This window comes from Oxyura jamaicensis, chromosome 1 (assembly GCF_011077185.1).
Source record: "Oxyura jamaicensis isolate SHBP4307 breed ruddy duck chromosome 1, BPBGC_Ojam_1.0, whole genome shotgun sequence".
Lineage (NCBI taxonomy): Eukaryota > Metazoa > Chordata > Aves > Anseriformes > Anatidae > Oxyura > Oxyura jamaicensis.
Genome location: NC_048893.1, coordinates 75336229 through 75347387, shown reverse-complemented (window position 1 = coordinate 75347387; position 11159 = coordinate 75336229).

The window sequence follows — 11159 nt, the reverse complement described above, 5'->3', positions numbered from 1 at the left end:
TAGGTAATGAGGAGTTTGGCAGAGGAGCCAGGGCCATCACAGTGCAATCAGGATCACCTCGGGAATCCAGTGACTTGAACGTTGTGGGTTTCAGTGCAAGGAAATCCATGACCTCATGCACAAAGATGCCACCTGACAGAACCTCTGCCTTGGCAGGAACGGACTGGTGATTTTTAGTCAACAAATATTGACAATTGGCTTAGCTGTGAATAAATGTGGGGGAGAAGCAGGCAGTACACAGAGATGTGACCAGCTGTGGAGTACAGCACTCAGGTGTGGGATCAGTGATATAAAATTGTGTGTTCAGAAAAGTGTAAGGAAGAAAGCTGAACTAATTAGTTTCACTTGGTTTTGCCTGTTAGAAAGAAAGACTGAAAGGTGACAGGAGGAAAAAAAAAAAAAAAAAAAAAAAAAAAAAAAAAAAGTAAAACTTTCTTGTTTTGTTTTGCTTTGCTTTTTAAAGCAGAGAAAATTATTACATGGAATTTAAGGCAGACAAATTCAGAGGAAAAGCAAAGCAACACAACTGTTTTTAGTAGTGAGTCTGACTGACCATGGGAACATGGTACCTGCCTGTGGTGGATTTACCTTGCTAGGCAGCTGAACTCCACCATATCTGCTCTCTCACTCCCCCTCCTCAGAAGAGGAGGGGAAGAAGAAAAGGAAAGAAACGACTCACTGGTTGAGATAAGGACAATTTAATCAAAGGAAAAATAATTATTAAGGGGAAATTACTAATAATTAAATAATTTAACTAAAGGGAAAAGGGAAAAAATGGGGGAAAAGAAAAAAAGCAAAGGTTGTGTGAAAGTGCAGAGAAAGAAATTACTCTCTACTTCCCACCAACAAGCAATGCTTGACTTTGTCCTTGAAGCAGGGCCCTAACACACATAGCTGTTGTTCGGGTGGAGGACAGACGTTTTCATAACAAGAGCCTCTCCTCCCCCTTCCCCTCCTTTTGTTGCTGAGTGTGACACCACACGGTATGGAATATCCCTTTGGTTGGTTTAGGTCAGCTGCCCTGCTGATGTTCCTACCTCACCTCTTGCTCACCCCCAGATTGCTGACTCTGGGAAGGTTAGAGGGAGTCCTGATGCTGTGCCAGCACTGCTCAGCAGCAGACACAACACTGGTGTGATACCAGTGCTGTTCAAGCTACACGTGCAGAGGACAGCACTGTATGGGCTGCTGCAGGGAAAGTTAACATCCCAGCCAGACGCAGTACACTGCCAAGGCAGTGAAATCTCCATTTCAGGTTCCCTTCAAGACAAGACTGGCTGCTTTGCTAGAGCCACAAGTTGTTTTTATTCAGCCTAGCACTAGAAGGTAAAAAATTATATGGCCTGAATTACAGAAACGATCAGAGTAAATATTCTATTAATACCAACTACATTTAACATCCATGTGAATCTACCAACTAATTATCTGCACATGGCAGATTGTCTGAGGATAGCCAGGAAATTGTCAGTGGATCTTAAATTATGCTGAAAATCATTAATTTGTTATCAGTGTTGTCAACAATTGTTGAAGGTGGATGTTTGGATTTAAAATAGTGTCCTGGAAATGATTTCACAAAAGCTTCTCAAACTTTCAGAACTGTTGTACCAACACTAAAGAGACTGGCATTTTAAACTTTATTTTTGGGGGAGGGAGGGGAGAGGGTGACAAAGAGAGCAATTCTAGAATAACTGCCCTGATGTTGAGGAGACTCACGCAGACGCAGGCTAGACATTTGCTTTCCTTCCTGATTCCAAAGAGAGGGTTTCATTGTTGCTTTATACATTGCCCCAGATCTCAGGAAATTTTCAGCAGACAGAACACAAGTATAGGGAAAATTCAGTCTCAGTGAGCACTGTTTTTCCTCAGGGAAGAAGAAGAAAAAAAAAAAAAAAAAAAAAAAAAGTATTAGAAAAGCTTGATCAATTTAATATCTGTGTTTAATTCCTGTTCATGCTACAAAACTCATTTTGTGAATGAGTTTCTATTATGTTCTAATATTTCTATTATGTTCTTTTCTACATGTCAAATGGGAAAATGACCTACTTTTACATTTACTTCCATTACAAGGTCCTTGGGTTGAAGATTGTGTGTGTGTGTGTGTGTGTGTTTACAAACAAAATAAAAAGCAAGACAGCTTTTGGCTCATTTGTAGCACAGATAATATTTGTTCTTCTCCTGCTCTATTTAAAATATATAGTCAACATTTAGAAACTGCCACTCAGAGATATTATCTGCCATCCATGACTTGAATACTATATAAGTAAATTAAATATTGAATTATTTGAAGAAATTGAATTATTTTATGCCATGTGTTTTTTGGTAGAACAATATGACAGTAAAATAAAATTTTGCAATTTCAGATCATTTCCCTTGGCAAGGAAATTATATTCACTAGCCAGCTCTTTTTTTTTTTTTCTCTGTTTAATGTACGTATGATAGATACCAATTAGGTCAACCGATGGTTTTGGTAGAATGTTTCTCACAACTAGGTGTAGTAACTGATTCAAAGAGAGAACACCATCTACCAGCTCCTGGAATTTTCAGCTCTCAAAATCTCATCACGCTTTTCAGTTTTAGAAGCCCCTGTTTTGCTTTTAGAGTAGAACCTCTTTAAATTGATTTATTTACATTTATATTGTTTGCATTACTTGTGTGTATTATATGTTATACATAATTATATATACAGAAAGGGAATAGTTTGTTTTAACTGTGATAGTCATAGCCATTTCTCTGACACCAGGGATTCCTGCCATTATTTATCAGTATCTAGGATAAATCCAAAATCTGGGCAATCTAAGTATATAAAATACATCATGAAAAAAGAAATTGAGAACACAGGTAGATGTCCCAAATCAGGTTTACTAACAGGTTACGAGGCAGAGCAAGGTAATAAACTGAACCAGCTGCTCAGACAGTCACATTCCTCCTAGTGAATCCACCTGATGTATATTTGTTCACAGCCCAAGCGAAGATTTGGAGCAGCAGTAATACTCTATTTGGTCCAGCATTGTGAAACATAATATGGCAACAATAATATTACTCAGTGGTGAAGTTTAAAATATCACTTTTTTTTTGGCACTCAAAGTAATTCTCCACTTGCAATATCCTAACACGATTATGTACTTTCTCCAGTGGAGCAGCTATAAATCAGGATACTGAATTACATGACTTTAAAAACTTGGCATGGAAAAGTGATCTCAGCAGCCTGTCTCACCAATTCATTGATGTAATCCATATATCATTTCTTGCAAGATGAATTTCTCAGCTGTCTCTCTCTACCAGTTTTCTCTGGACTCTCTTGCTAACAACCAGGTTATGCAAAGCAAGGAGTAATATTTACAGCACCCTCACTGAGCACACACACACAATAGACAATAACCACTACCTTATTAAAATTTCAGTGTCTCTGATTCACAGCCTGTTAAGTCTAGTGCAGCAGGTTTTGCTAATCTTAGCCATACAAAATAGGCCAGGAGGAATTCTTCAATGCACCTCACCTCAAGACCATTAAGCTAAACCTTTTTATCCCAAATATTCTTTTGCTTCTGACTTCTCGAGGTACCTTAATATTTCCTTGTCAAACTTTCGCGTAATCAGCTGGGCTAGGTAAAGGTTGGTAAAGGTAAAGGTCTCCACTCTTTCAACATCTATTCCCTTCTTCCCCCCCTTTCTTCTCCATGGTGCTCAGAAGTGCACTATTCATTATGATACACTACAAATGAAATTTTCTTCTTTTACATTTTCTTCATACATCACAGCTCCTCCACCTTAACCACTAATGTTTGTATTCACACTGGTTAAGATTAGAGTAATACATTTTCTTGGTCTAAGGCACAGGATACAGACTTTTTTCTTATTGTGGGGAATTTTTAAACAATTTGATTACTGTTTGCTTTAATCTCCTTCTGAAATCTTGGTGCTAAACAGCATCTGTGGTGTGAGATTGTATTATATGAGCTAGAGCTATGATCACTCATACTCCCTCTAGTATATGCAACAGGGAAAAACTTCTGTACCTCATAAAGCTCTAACAGTGACATCGGCATGATGGCTTAATTCACCCACTTCTACAAGCTAGTCAGTTCCACCTGGTTTCAGAGGAAGTATGAAACTGCAAGACTGTTCGGTGCAGATAAAGCATCGCCGCCAACAGGTTAACTGAATTGCTAAATCTGGACAAGTGCTCCGAGCTATCAGGAAAGCAGATGATCCTTCTGCACCCTTTAGGCACTTCCAGTTGCACAATCCAAAGGAATAAACACTGGACAGGGGATTGCTAGTCATCATTTTTCCAAGCCTGAAAAATAGTTTTGCCTTAAAAACTTACAGAAGTTTATAACAAGGGCCAGAGGAGGCCCCGTGAATCCATCCAAGAGGCCAGATCAACACCAGGATTTGGTGCAACTCTTAAGTTTGGAATGTGAGACCCCTACCGGTTCTCACAAGAGCTGTTGAGGTATTATCACCACCCAGATAGAAGCAGGGCAGCAGCAGGTGCTCACAAACTGGAACCACAGGCCAAGAGAGCATCTCAAGTATTTGAAAGTTCAAATAAATGAGTTGTGGTTTTGTTGTGGTGGTGGGTTTTTGTTGTTGTTGTGATTGTTTTTTTTGTCTCCCTCCCTTCATAGTCTTTTCATGTTACTATTTTACTGACATAATCTGGGGAAAATATGCTGCTGTTTTTATAGTGCAACATGATTGGCAAACCCCCACTTTAGAGAAGTGTAGGTTGCAGCACACATGACTAACAATTAATGATGCTCATTAAAAAATGAAGTTCTGATGAAATTCATTAATGCTTGGCTTGAGTCTTGCTAACAGTTACGCAACATTAAGAGCAAGGCAATTACAGATCTTGGCTGCAACTCATTGAAAGATAAAAGAATACCCTTTTTCCTGTTTAACTCAATGTATGACACGCTGTACTACAAAAATAAGCTGTCTCGAAAGGCTTCTTGAACAATGAGACAGACTGCAGCTCCATTGCCACCTGCGGGTAAGTGATGGAGTCTGTCATCCAGTTCCATTTCACAGGGCACAAAGAAATAAAAGTATCAACAGAAAATAACTGCAAAAAAGAGCTGTGCTTCTGACTTGCCCCAGTTAGTCTTGAAGTAATTTGAGGTAGACACCACCTTTGGCCTCTTAAATAAATGTTAGCATTTGAACAATTCTACGCACTGCTCTTTTCACACTCCTAAAACTTTAAAAAACTGACAAGTAGCTTTATTCTAAATAGCACTGCACGAGACGAGGATAAAGATGAACTACAGACTAATTGTAGGGAACATGAGCAGGGGACAGGAAGGGAACAAGTCGTGGTTAGCAGCCTAAGTATAGAACCTCAAGGAAGACTTTCAAAAGTATACAAGAAAAGGGTCACACTTCCCATCTCAAAGCTAGTTCCTGATGAAATAAATGTTTTTGCCCTTACTTGCAAGCAATAAAAGCACTCTATGGGACTTAAAAAAAGAGCTGTCCCTGCCCATTCAGTAACACGTGCAGGTTCTGAATGGAGACTGTCAGTAGCATACACACGTTGACACACATAAAAGATTCCAGTGTGCTTTTGTGCAGCTTGACTCTGCCGTGTTAATGGGAGTTGGGTGTAAGAGCTTCTATTTAATAAATCCATTATAAGCCTAAAATTTAATGGTAAGTGGGCTGCTTTGAATTCACTCAAGGAATACTTTTTTTTTTTCCTATGGGTGCAGATTTTATACACCTAACACTTCAATACATAATGTAAGGAAGTCCACTACATAGACCATTGCTTTCCCCCCATCACAGTGAGTTAGAAGGTGGAGGCCTTGCAAATTAAGAATTACTATACATAACACTTATTTAAAGCAAAGATGTATAGGGCTTGAGTCTCATAAAATGCTGGGACAATGCTTTCCCTCAAGCCTGAAGATTTACTTTCACATCAGCAGAACTTACCTGTTCCATTCATCCCTTCATATACACATGGAGCATATGCACATATGCTCCAGTAACTCAAGTTGTTCAAGCTGAGCCCACAATGAACAAAAACCACAAAATTTTGTGGCTATTTTGTATGCAGCAAAGACCTGTTTTCAGTGATAAGGACAGATCCATCATAGAGGGCTGACTCAGAGAATGCTTTCCTCTATCAATTCACTGTGGGCAATTGCTCAAGGTAACTCAAGCCCAAGTGAAATGCATATTTTGGTGAAATCATTGTCTTCAGTTGTACAAACAAGACAGAAGAAGCAGAGTTTTACTAATACCTGTAACTTCCTAGTTAACACACATGCAGCTATCTAATATTGTGCCCCTAGCACTGGACACAGAGCCTAGAAGGCTGGTTCCATATAGTGAACAGAAGCCCTTATTGTGCGCAAGTATAACTCTGCAGCAGCCCCGACTTTTTTTTTCTCCTCTCCCAATTCCTCAGTACTGGATCCCCACTGAGAGTCATGTTCCATCTACTTCCTGCCTCCCAGATATGAAAACTTAGTAAGTGACCATGACTATTTAATATGCAAAAGTGTCATGAGTCAACTCCATGCAAGTCAAGTACTGGCTGCTCAAAGCACTTCACTTTCAGATTCATTGTTAATCCCAGGAGGAGGTATGCACCTTAGCAGAAGTCAAAAGCATCACAAAATATGGTAACAGTGCAGTTAGAAACAAACTTTATTGTTGCAGTTTGAAATTATTTACACAATATAAATCTCTTTGAAAGGTACATTACTTCATTTAATCAGTGGTAGAAGGCCTTATAATATAGCTTCAATAACATTTAGTTCAAAAGAAATACAGTTCACTCCAATGGATAAATGATGCATCTAAACTCCACAACATACAAGAAGGGTCATGGGGGCTTACAGGGAGGATGACAGTGCTGGATGATGATAAAAGGTTGCTTTTTAAATTGAACTTACTTTATTCACAGCACATAAATGGATTCATGTTTAAAAGAATACTGGAAAATATGCAGTGAAAAAAGACAAAGGAATATATCCCTAATATGCTATGGCCCTGTTTCTGCAAGTATTTAAAGGGTTTTAGATAGCTGGATTAAGAGGCTTGAGACAGAACCAAGGAATCTAGCTTTTAAGTAATATTAAAGATGGGATACATTCTCGGTGCTGCAACTATTCAAAGCACTTGTGTACAACGCAGCTTTACTGACTACCACAGATTGTATTTGAGATACGTTAGGAACATTTGTACCAAAAGAAAAAAGGAAACAAGTCTGTCACACTTGACACCTACCTTTTCTTGATAAAGTTTCACCAAAAGTTAAGAAATCTTTTTACCAATTTACTCTGCATTTTGTTACACTTGAATGTCTCTTCCGTGGCCTTTTACCTTGTGTTTTACACAGATCTATGCTATATAGAAAAAAATACTTAACAGAAAAATGCAGTTTTAATTCAACAACAATAGGCTAGTGTAGTACCTGAATCTATTTCAAAATTTATTTTTAAACTTCATTAGATTTCCAGTAACATGTGCTTTCTAGCCATTTGCACAGGTTTAACTACCGACTAGATTTTCCCTAGGTCCATGAGCATAAAAATCAAATGTTTCTGGGAGTTGTGCAAATTAAAATTCCACACAATAGGGAACCTGAGATGAGTTCAACAATTTTTTCAGATGCTACAGAAACAACCTGTATAAAATTTTGTATCAGAAGTTTGTTAACCTGGTAAAGTCTGGCCACCTGTTCTAGACTTCAGGCCTATTCCAGTCAGTTTTTATCATCTATTTAAAAAGGATAACGATCATTAAAGAATCTCATACAGAAAACCACATATGCTGTTAAATAAATTAAAAAGCCCAACCTAAACACACTTGCATTGTTGTAAATTAATGAGCTGCACGCAGATCTGAACATAGAGGTTATATTTTACAATGTATCTTCCCTCTCCATCCCCTAAATTGCCTGGTTTATAGTCAAGGGAACAAACCATACAGATTGCTTGGAACAGTCACTATAAAAATTAAACAATGCTTTTTGCAATGTCTCACCACATCACTTAAAGCACCTACATGCAAATGGCATACAATTTGCGTGTTTTCCTTTCCAGTCCAGGGATCTAAAGGCCACAAAAAATTGGTTTCTTCTGACATGTTTATCTAGGTTTGCATGGTTTCTCACTGCCAAGAGTTCCTTTAAATTATGTGGCTGGCTAACAAAAGTCCTGCTTTGCACAAGACCAAAGGTCATGGCTTCTCATCTATTATATCTAATGAAAAACAATCAGCATGCAGCTTACAGTAAAAAAAAAAAAAAAGGAGGGGAGTCAGCTGCAACACTGCTCAGCACCAGCTGACATTACCTGTAGATTTGATCAAAAGCTTTCTGTTCTGCTACAATAGTTACAACCTGGCAGGTGTGGAAGAAATAAGAGCCAGTAGCTAATTCCAGTAGTTGAGTAATCATCTAGTACACCTCAAAAGGCATTTAAGAACAAGAACATTGAAACGTGTCAAGAATAGACAGCTACCTAAAATAAACAGGTAGTATGTGGCCAACCTCCTCTATAAACTACAGGGAAGACTATCCCAAGCCAGAGATTATATTCTAGTTAGTTATAGAAAAGTTTTCTTTAATTAGAAAAGCAATCACCTTATTTTAAGACTCCTTTTGGCAGGAATTAAAAAAAAAAAGAATTAAAAAAAAAGAAGTGTACGCTTTTTTAACATTTGCTAGCTAGCAAATATTTTAAAAGAAATCTGAACTGTGAAACAAACTTTCCTGGTTTGTTCTTGTCCTTAAACCATGCAATAAACATACACAATACTTTGCCACATCAAAAGTTGAAGCTCTAACTTCCATGTGAACTTTCTTTTTACTTATACTTACTGAGCCCATCCTGCCTCGACTAATGCTTCTATGACAAGCTCAATTCCAAGGACCCCAGTAACAGTAAGTGTCAACACTGATAAGCATGTGTACCTTACACCTGGTGCAGGTAGAGCTGACAATGTACAAGCCATATCAAAATTGATTTGTCAGATGGACAAAGATTTGCACACCAGCATTTTCCAGCAGAATTATTAAATAGAGCACTGACAAGAATAGATTAAGAGCTTGAAGGACACTAAGTAATTCAAAACTGACAGTGAAAGGCAACAGTAACAAAATACAGTTGGGTATTTGAGGACAACTGTCTATGCGTCACTTCAAGATCAAAGGCCTCTTCAGCAAGGGACTTTACACAAAGTAATTCTGATGGGAAGTCACATACTGATAAAGTAGAACAGTTGTAGTCAAAAAGTAAATATTAATGATTAAGTATGAAAAGGAAGCTTTTATATTCACATTTCCCCCAACAAACTAGGGTTTGGGGGTTGTGGAGGGAGCGCAGTGCACACAGGAAGAATGCTTCCTTGGTAAGTTTCAAATAGTCTAAAGGGACTACCAATAGTTCTAGCATGGAGAAAAATGACTGGCAGAACTATTTGAGTGATCTGGGGGGTTCTTATAAGCATTTACAAGTTAGCAACTAATCCTATAAGTCTATATCCACCAAAAACATTTAAGTTAGGAGACTTCTATCACAACTAACTCAATCGCTGTCACCACAGGAGCGCACACTTAGGAGTACTTCAATTCAACATGCTTATGTTTAGAAGTCACCAGCATTCAATAATGTATAAGAAATTTTTGGAATTTTAAGTCAACATTTTAACAGCCTTCTGTATACCACAGGTACTTACATGTACCTCTGATATTGTTTGCCCTATTAGATTTTCTTTTTATCTTAGCACTGTATCAATTACTTTATTCCCAGAATCATTCCCAAGAGCAAGATGTTAAAAAGCCAACAGGGGAAAAACAAAAGACACTGAGTGCCCAAGGCTATACACAAACAAAAAAGTATTATGCTCTGTTACAGGTCATTTTAACAAAAAGAAGTCAGCACACAGTTAGATTTCTTCTTTACATGAAAATTTCTACAAAATAGGAGAGAATACAATGCAATTCACAAGTCCATAAAAGCGAGGTACAGTACAATTCACACTAATTTACAAATGGTTATTTACACTGTTGTATATACATATACAGTCAGACCTGGTTAATACAAATTTGGTAATTCCTTTTTAAATGCAAATCAAGTGTAAATGAAGGAATTTAAAATTATATGAGAACAGATTAGTTATTCATAAATCTTTCATGACCTAAGAAATTAAGCATTGATTAGCCAGATCTGACTGCAGAAATGAGAAGAAAAAAATTCACACTATTCTGCTTTACAAAAGCAACCAGGCCACTATGGTCTATTGACTTGATGCTATTTATGCAAGAATGCCATTATTAATAATCCTCTTTATATTTACAATACAAGTCTAACTACAATAAGAATTATTGATTTTGGCATTCATGCCCTTAACATAAAGGCAACAGAATATCTTCTTGGCAAGTCACAGTCAAAACTACTACAGGATGTTTCTAGAGCTCAGTCTTTATCTTTTTTTTTTTGTTCTCCTTCAAACATCTTTAAGTTGCAATTAAGAGACTGAGAAAAACTAATTGAAACAAGTACACATTCTCTAGTTTGGTGCTTTAGTACCTAACTTACATTCAGAATGTCTTGTATTCACAGTTTCAAGCTACCTTATAATTTGCAATACTTTTGCAAACTACTGCTTCAGACTTGGCAGTGCTAGGTTAATGGTTGGACTTGATGATCTTTTCCAACATAAATGATTCTGTGAGAGAACCTGTTAGTGAAAAACTTAACATGTCTGTAAATATTCCTTTGCAAGTGAGAATATCTGAGTGAGACTGGCTAAATCTGATGTGGAACAAGAATCAAGGTAACTGGCATTTCATTTTCAGAAATAGTTTAAAGTATTTTCTCAGAACTTTTATCAGGAATTGTTTTAATTGGTACTTGTCTTGAGAGAAAGCTGATGCAAAGCAGTATTTAAGTGTATTAAATGAACTTCAACCTGCAAAATGAAAGCCTCTATCAGTACTGCAAAGCTGACCACTAACCTGTGACAATCCTTGTGCTTCTTCAAAGTGGCTCAGAAAAAGCATGCAGTATTTACTATCTGCTTGAAAGTGCTTTAATGGGATTCAGTGGAACCTGACAGCTCCACAAGAATGAGATTGAGCTGCACTCATGAAGAGCTTTGGTTCTGCAGAAGCATGTTTCCACTCCTACAATTAT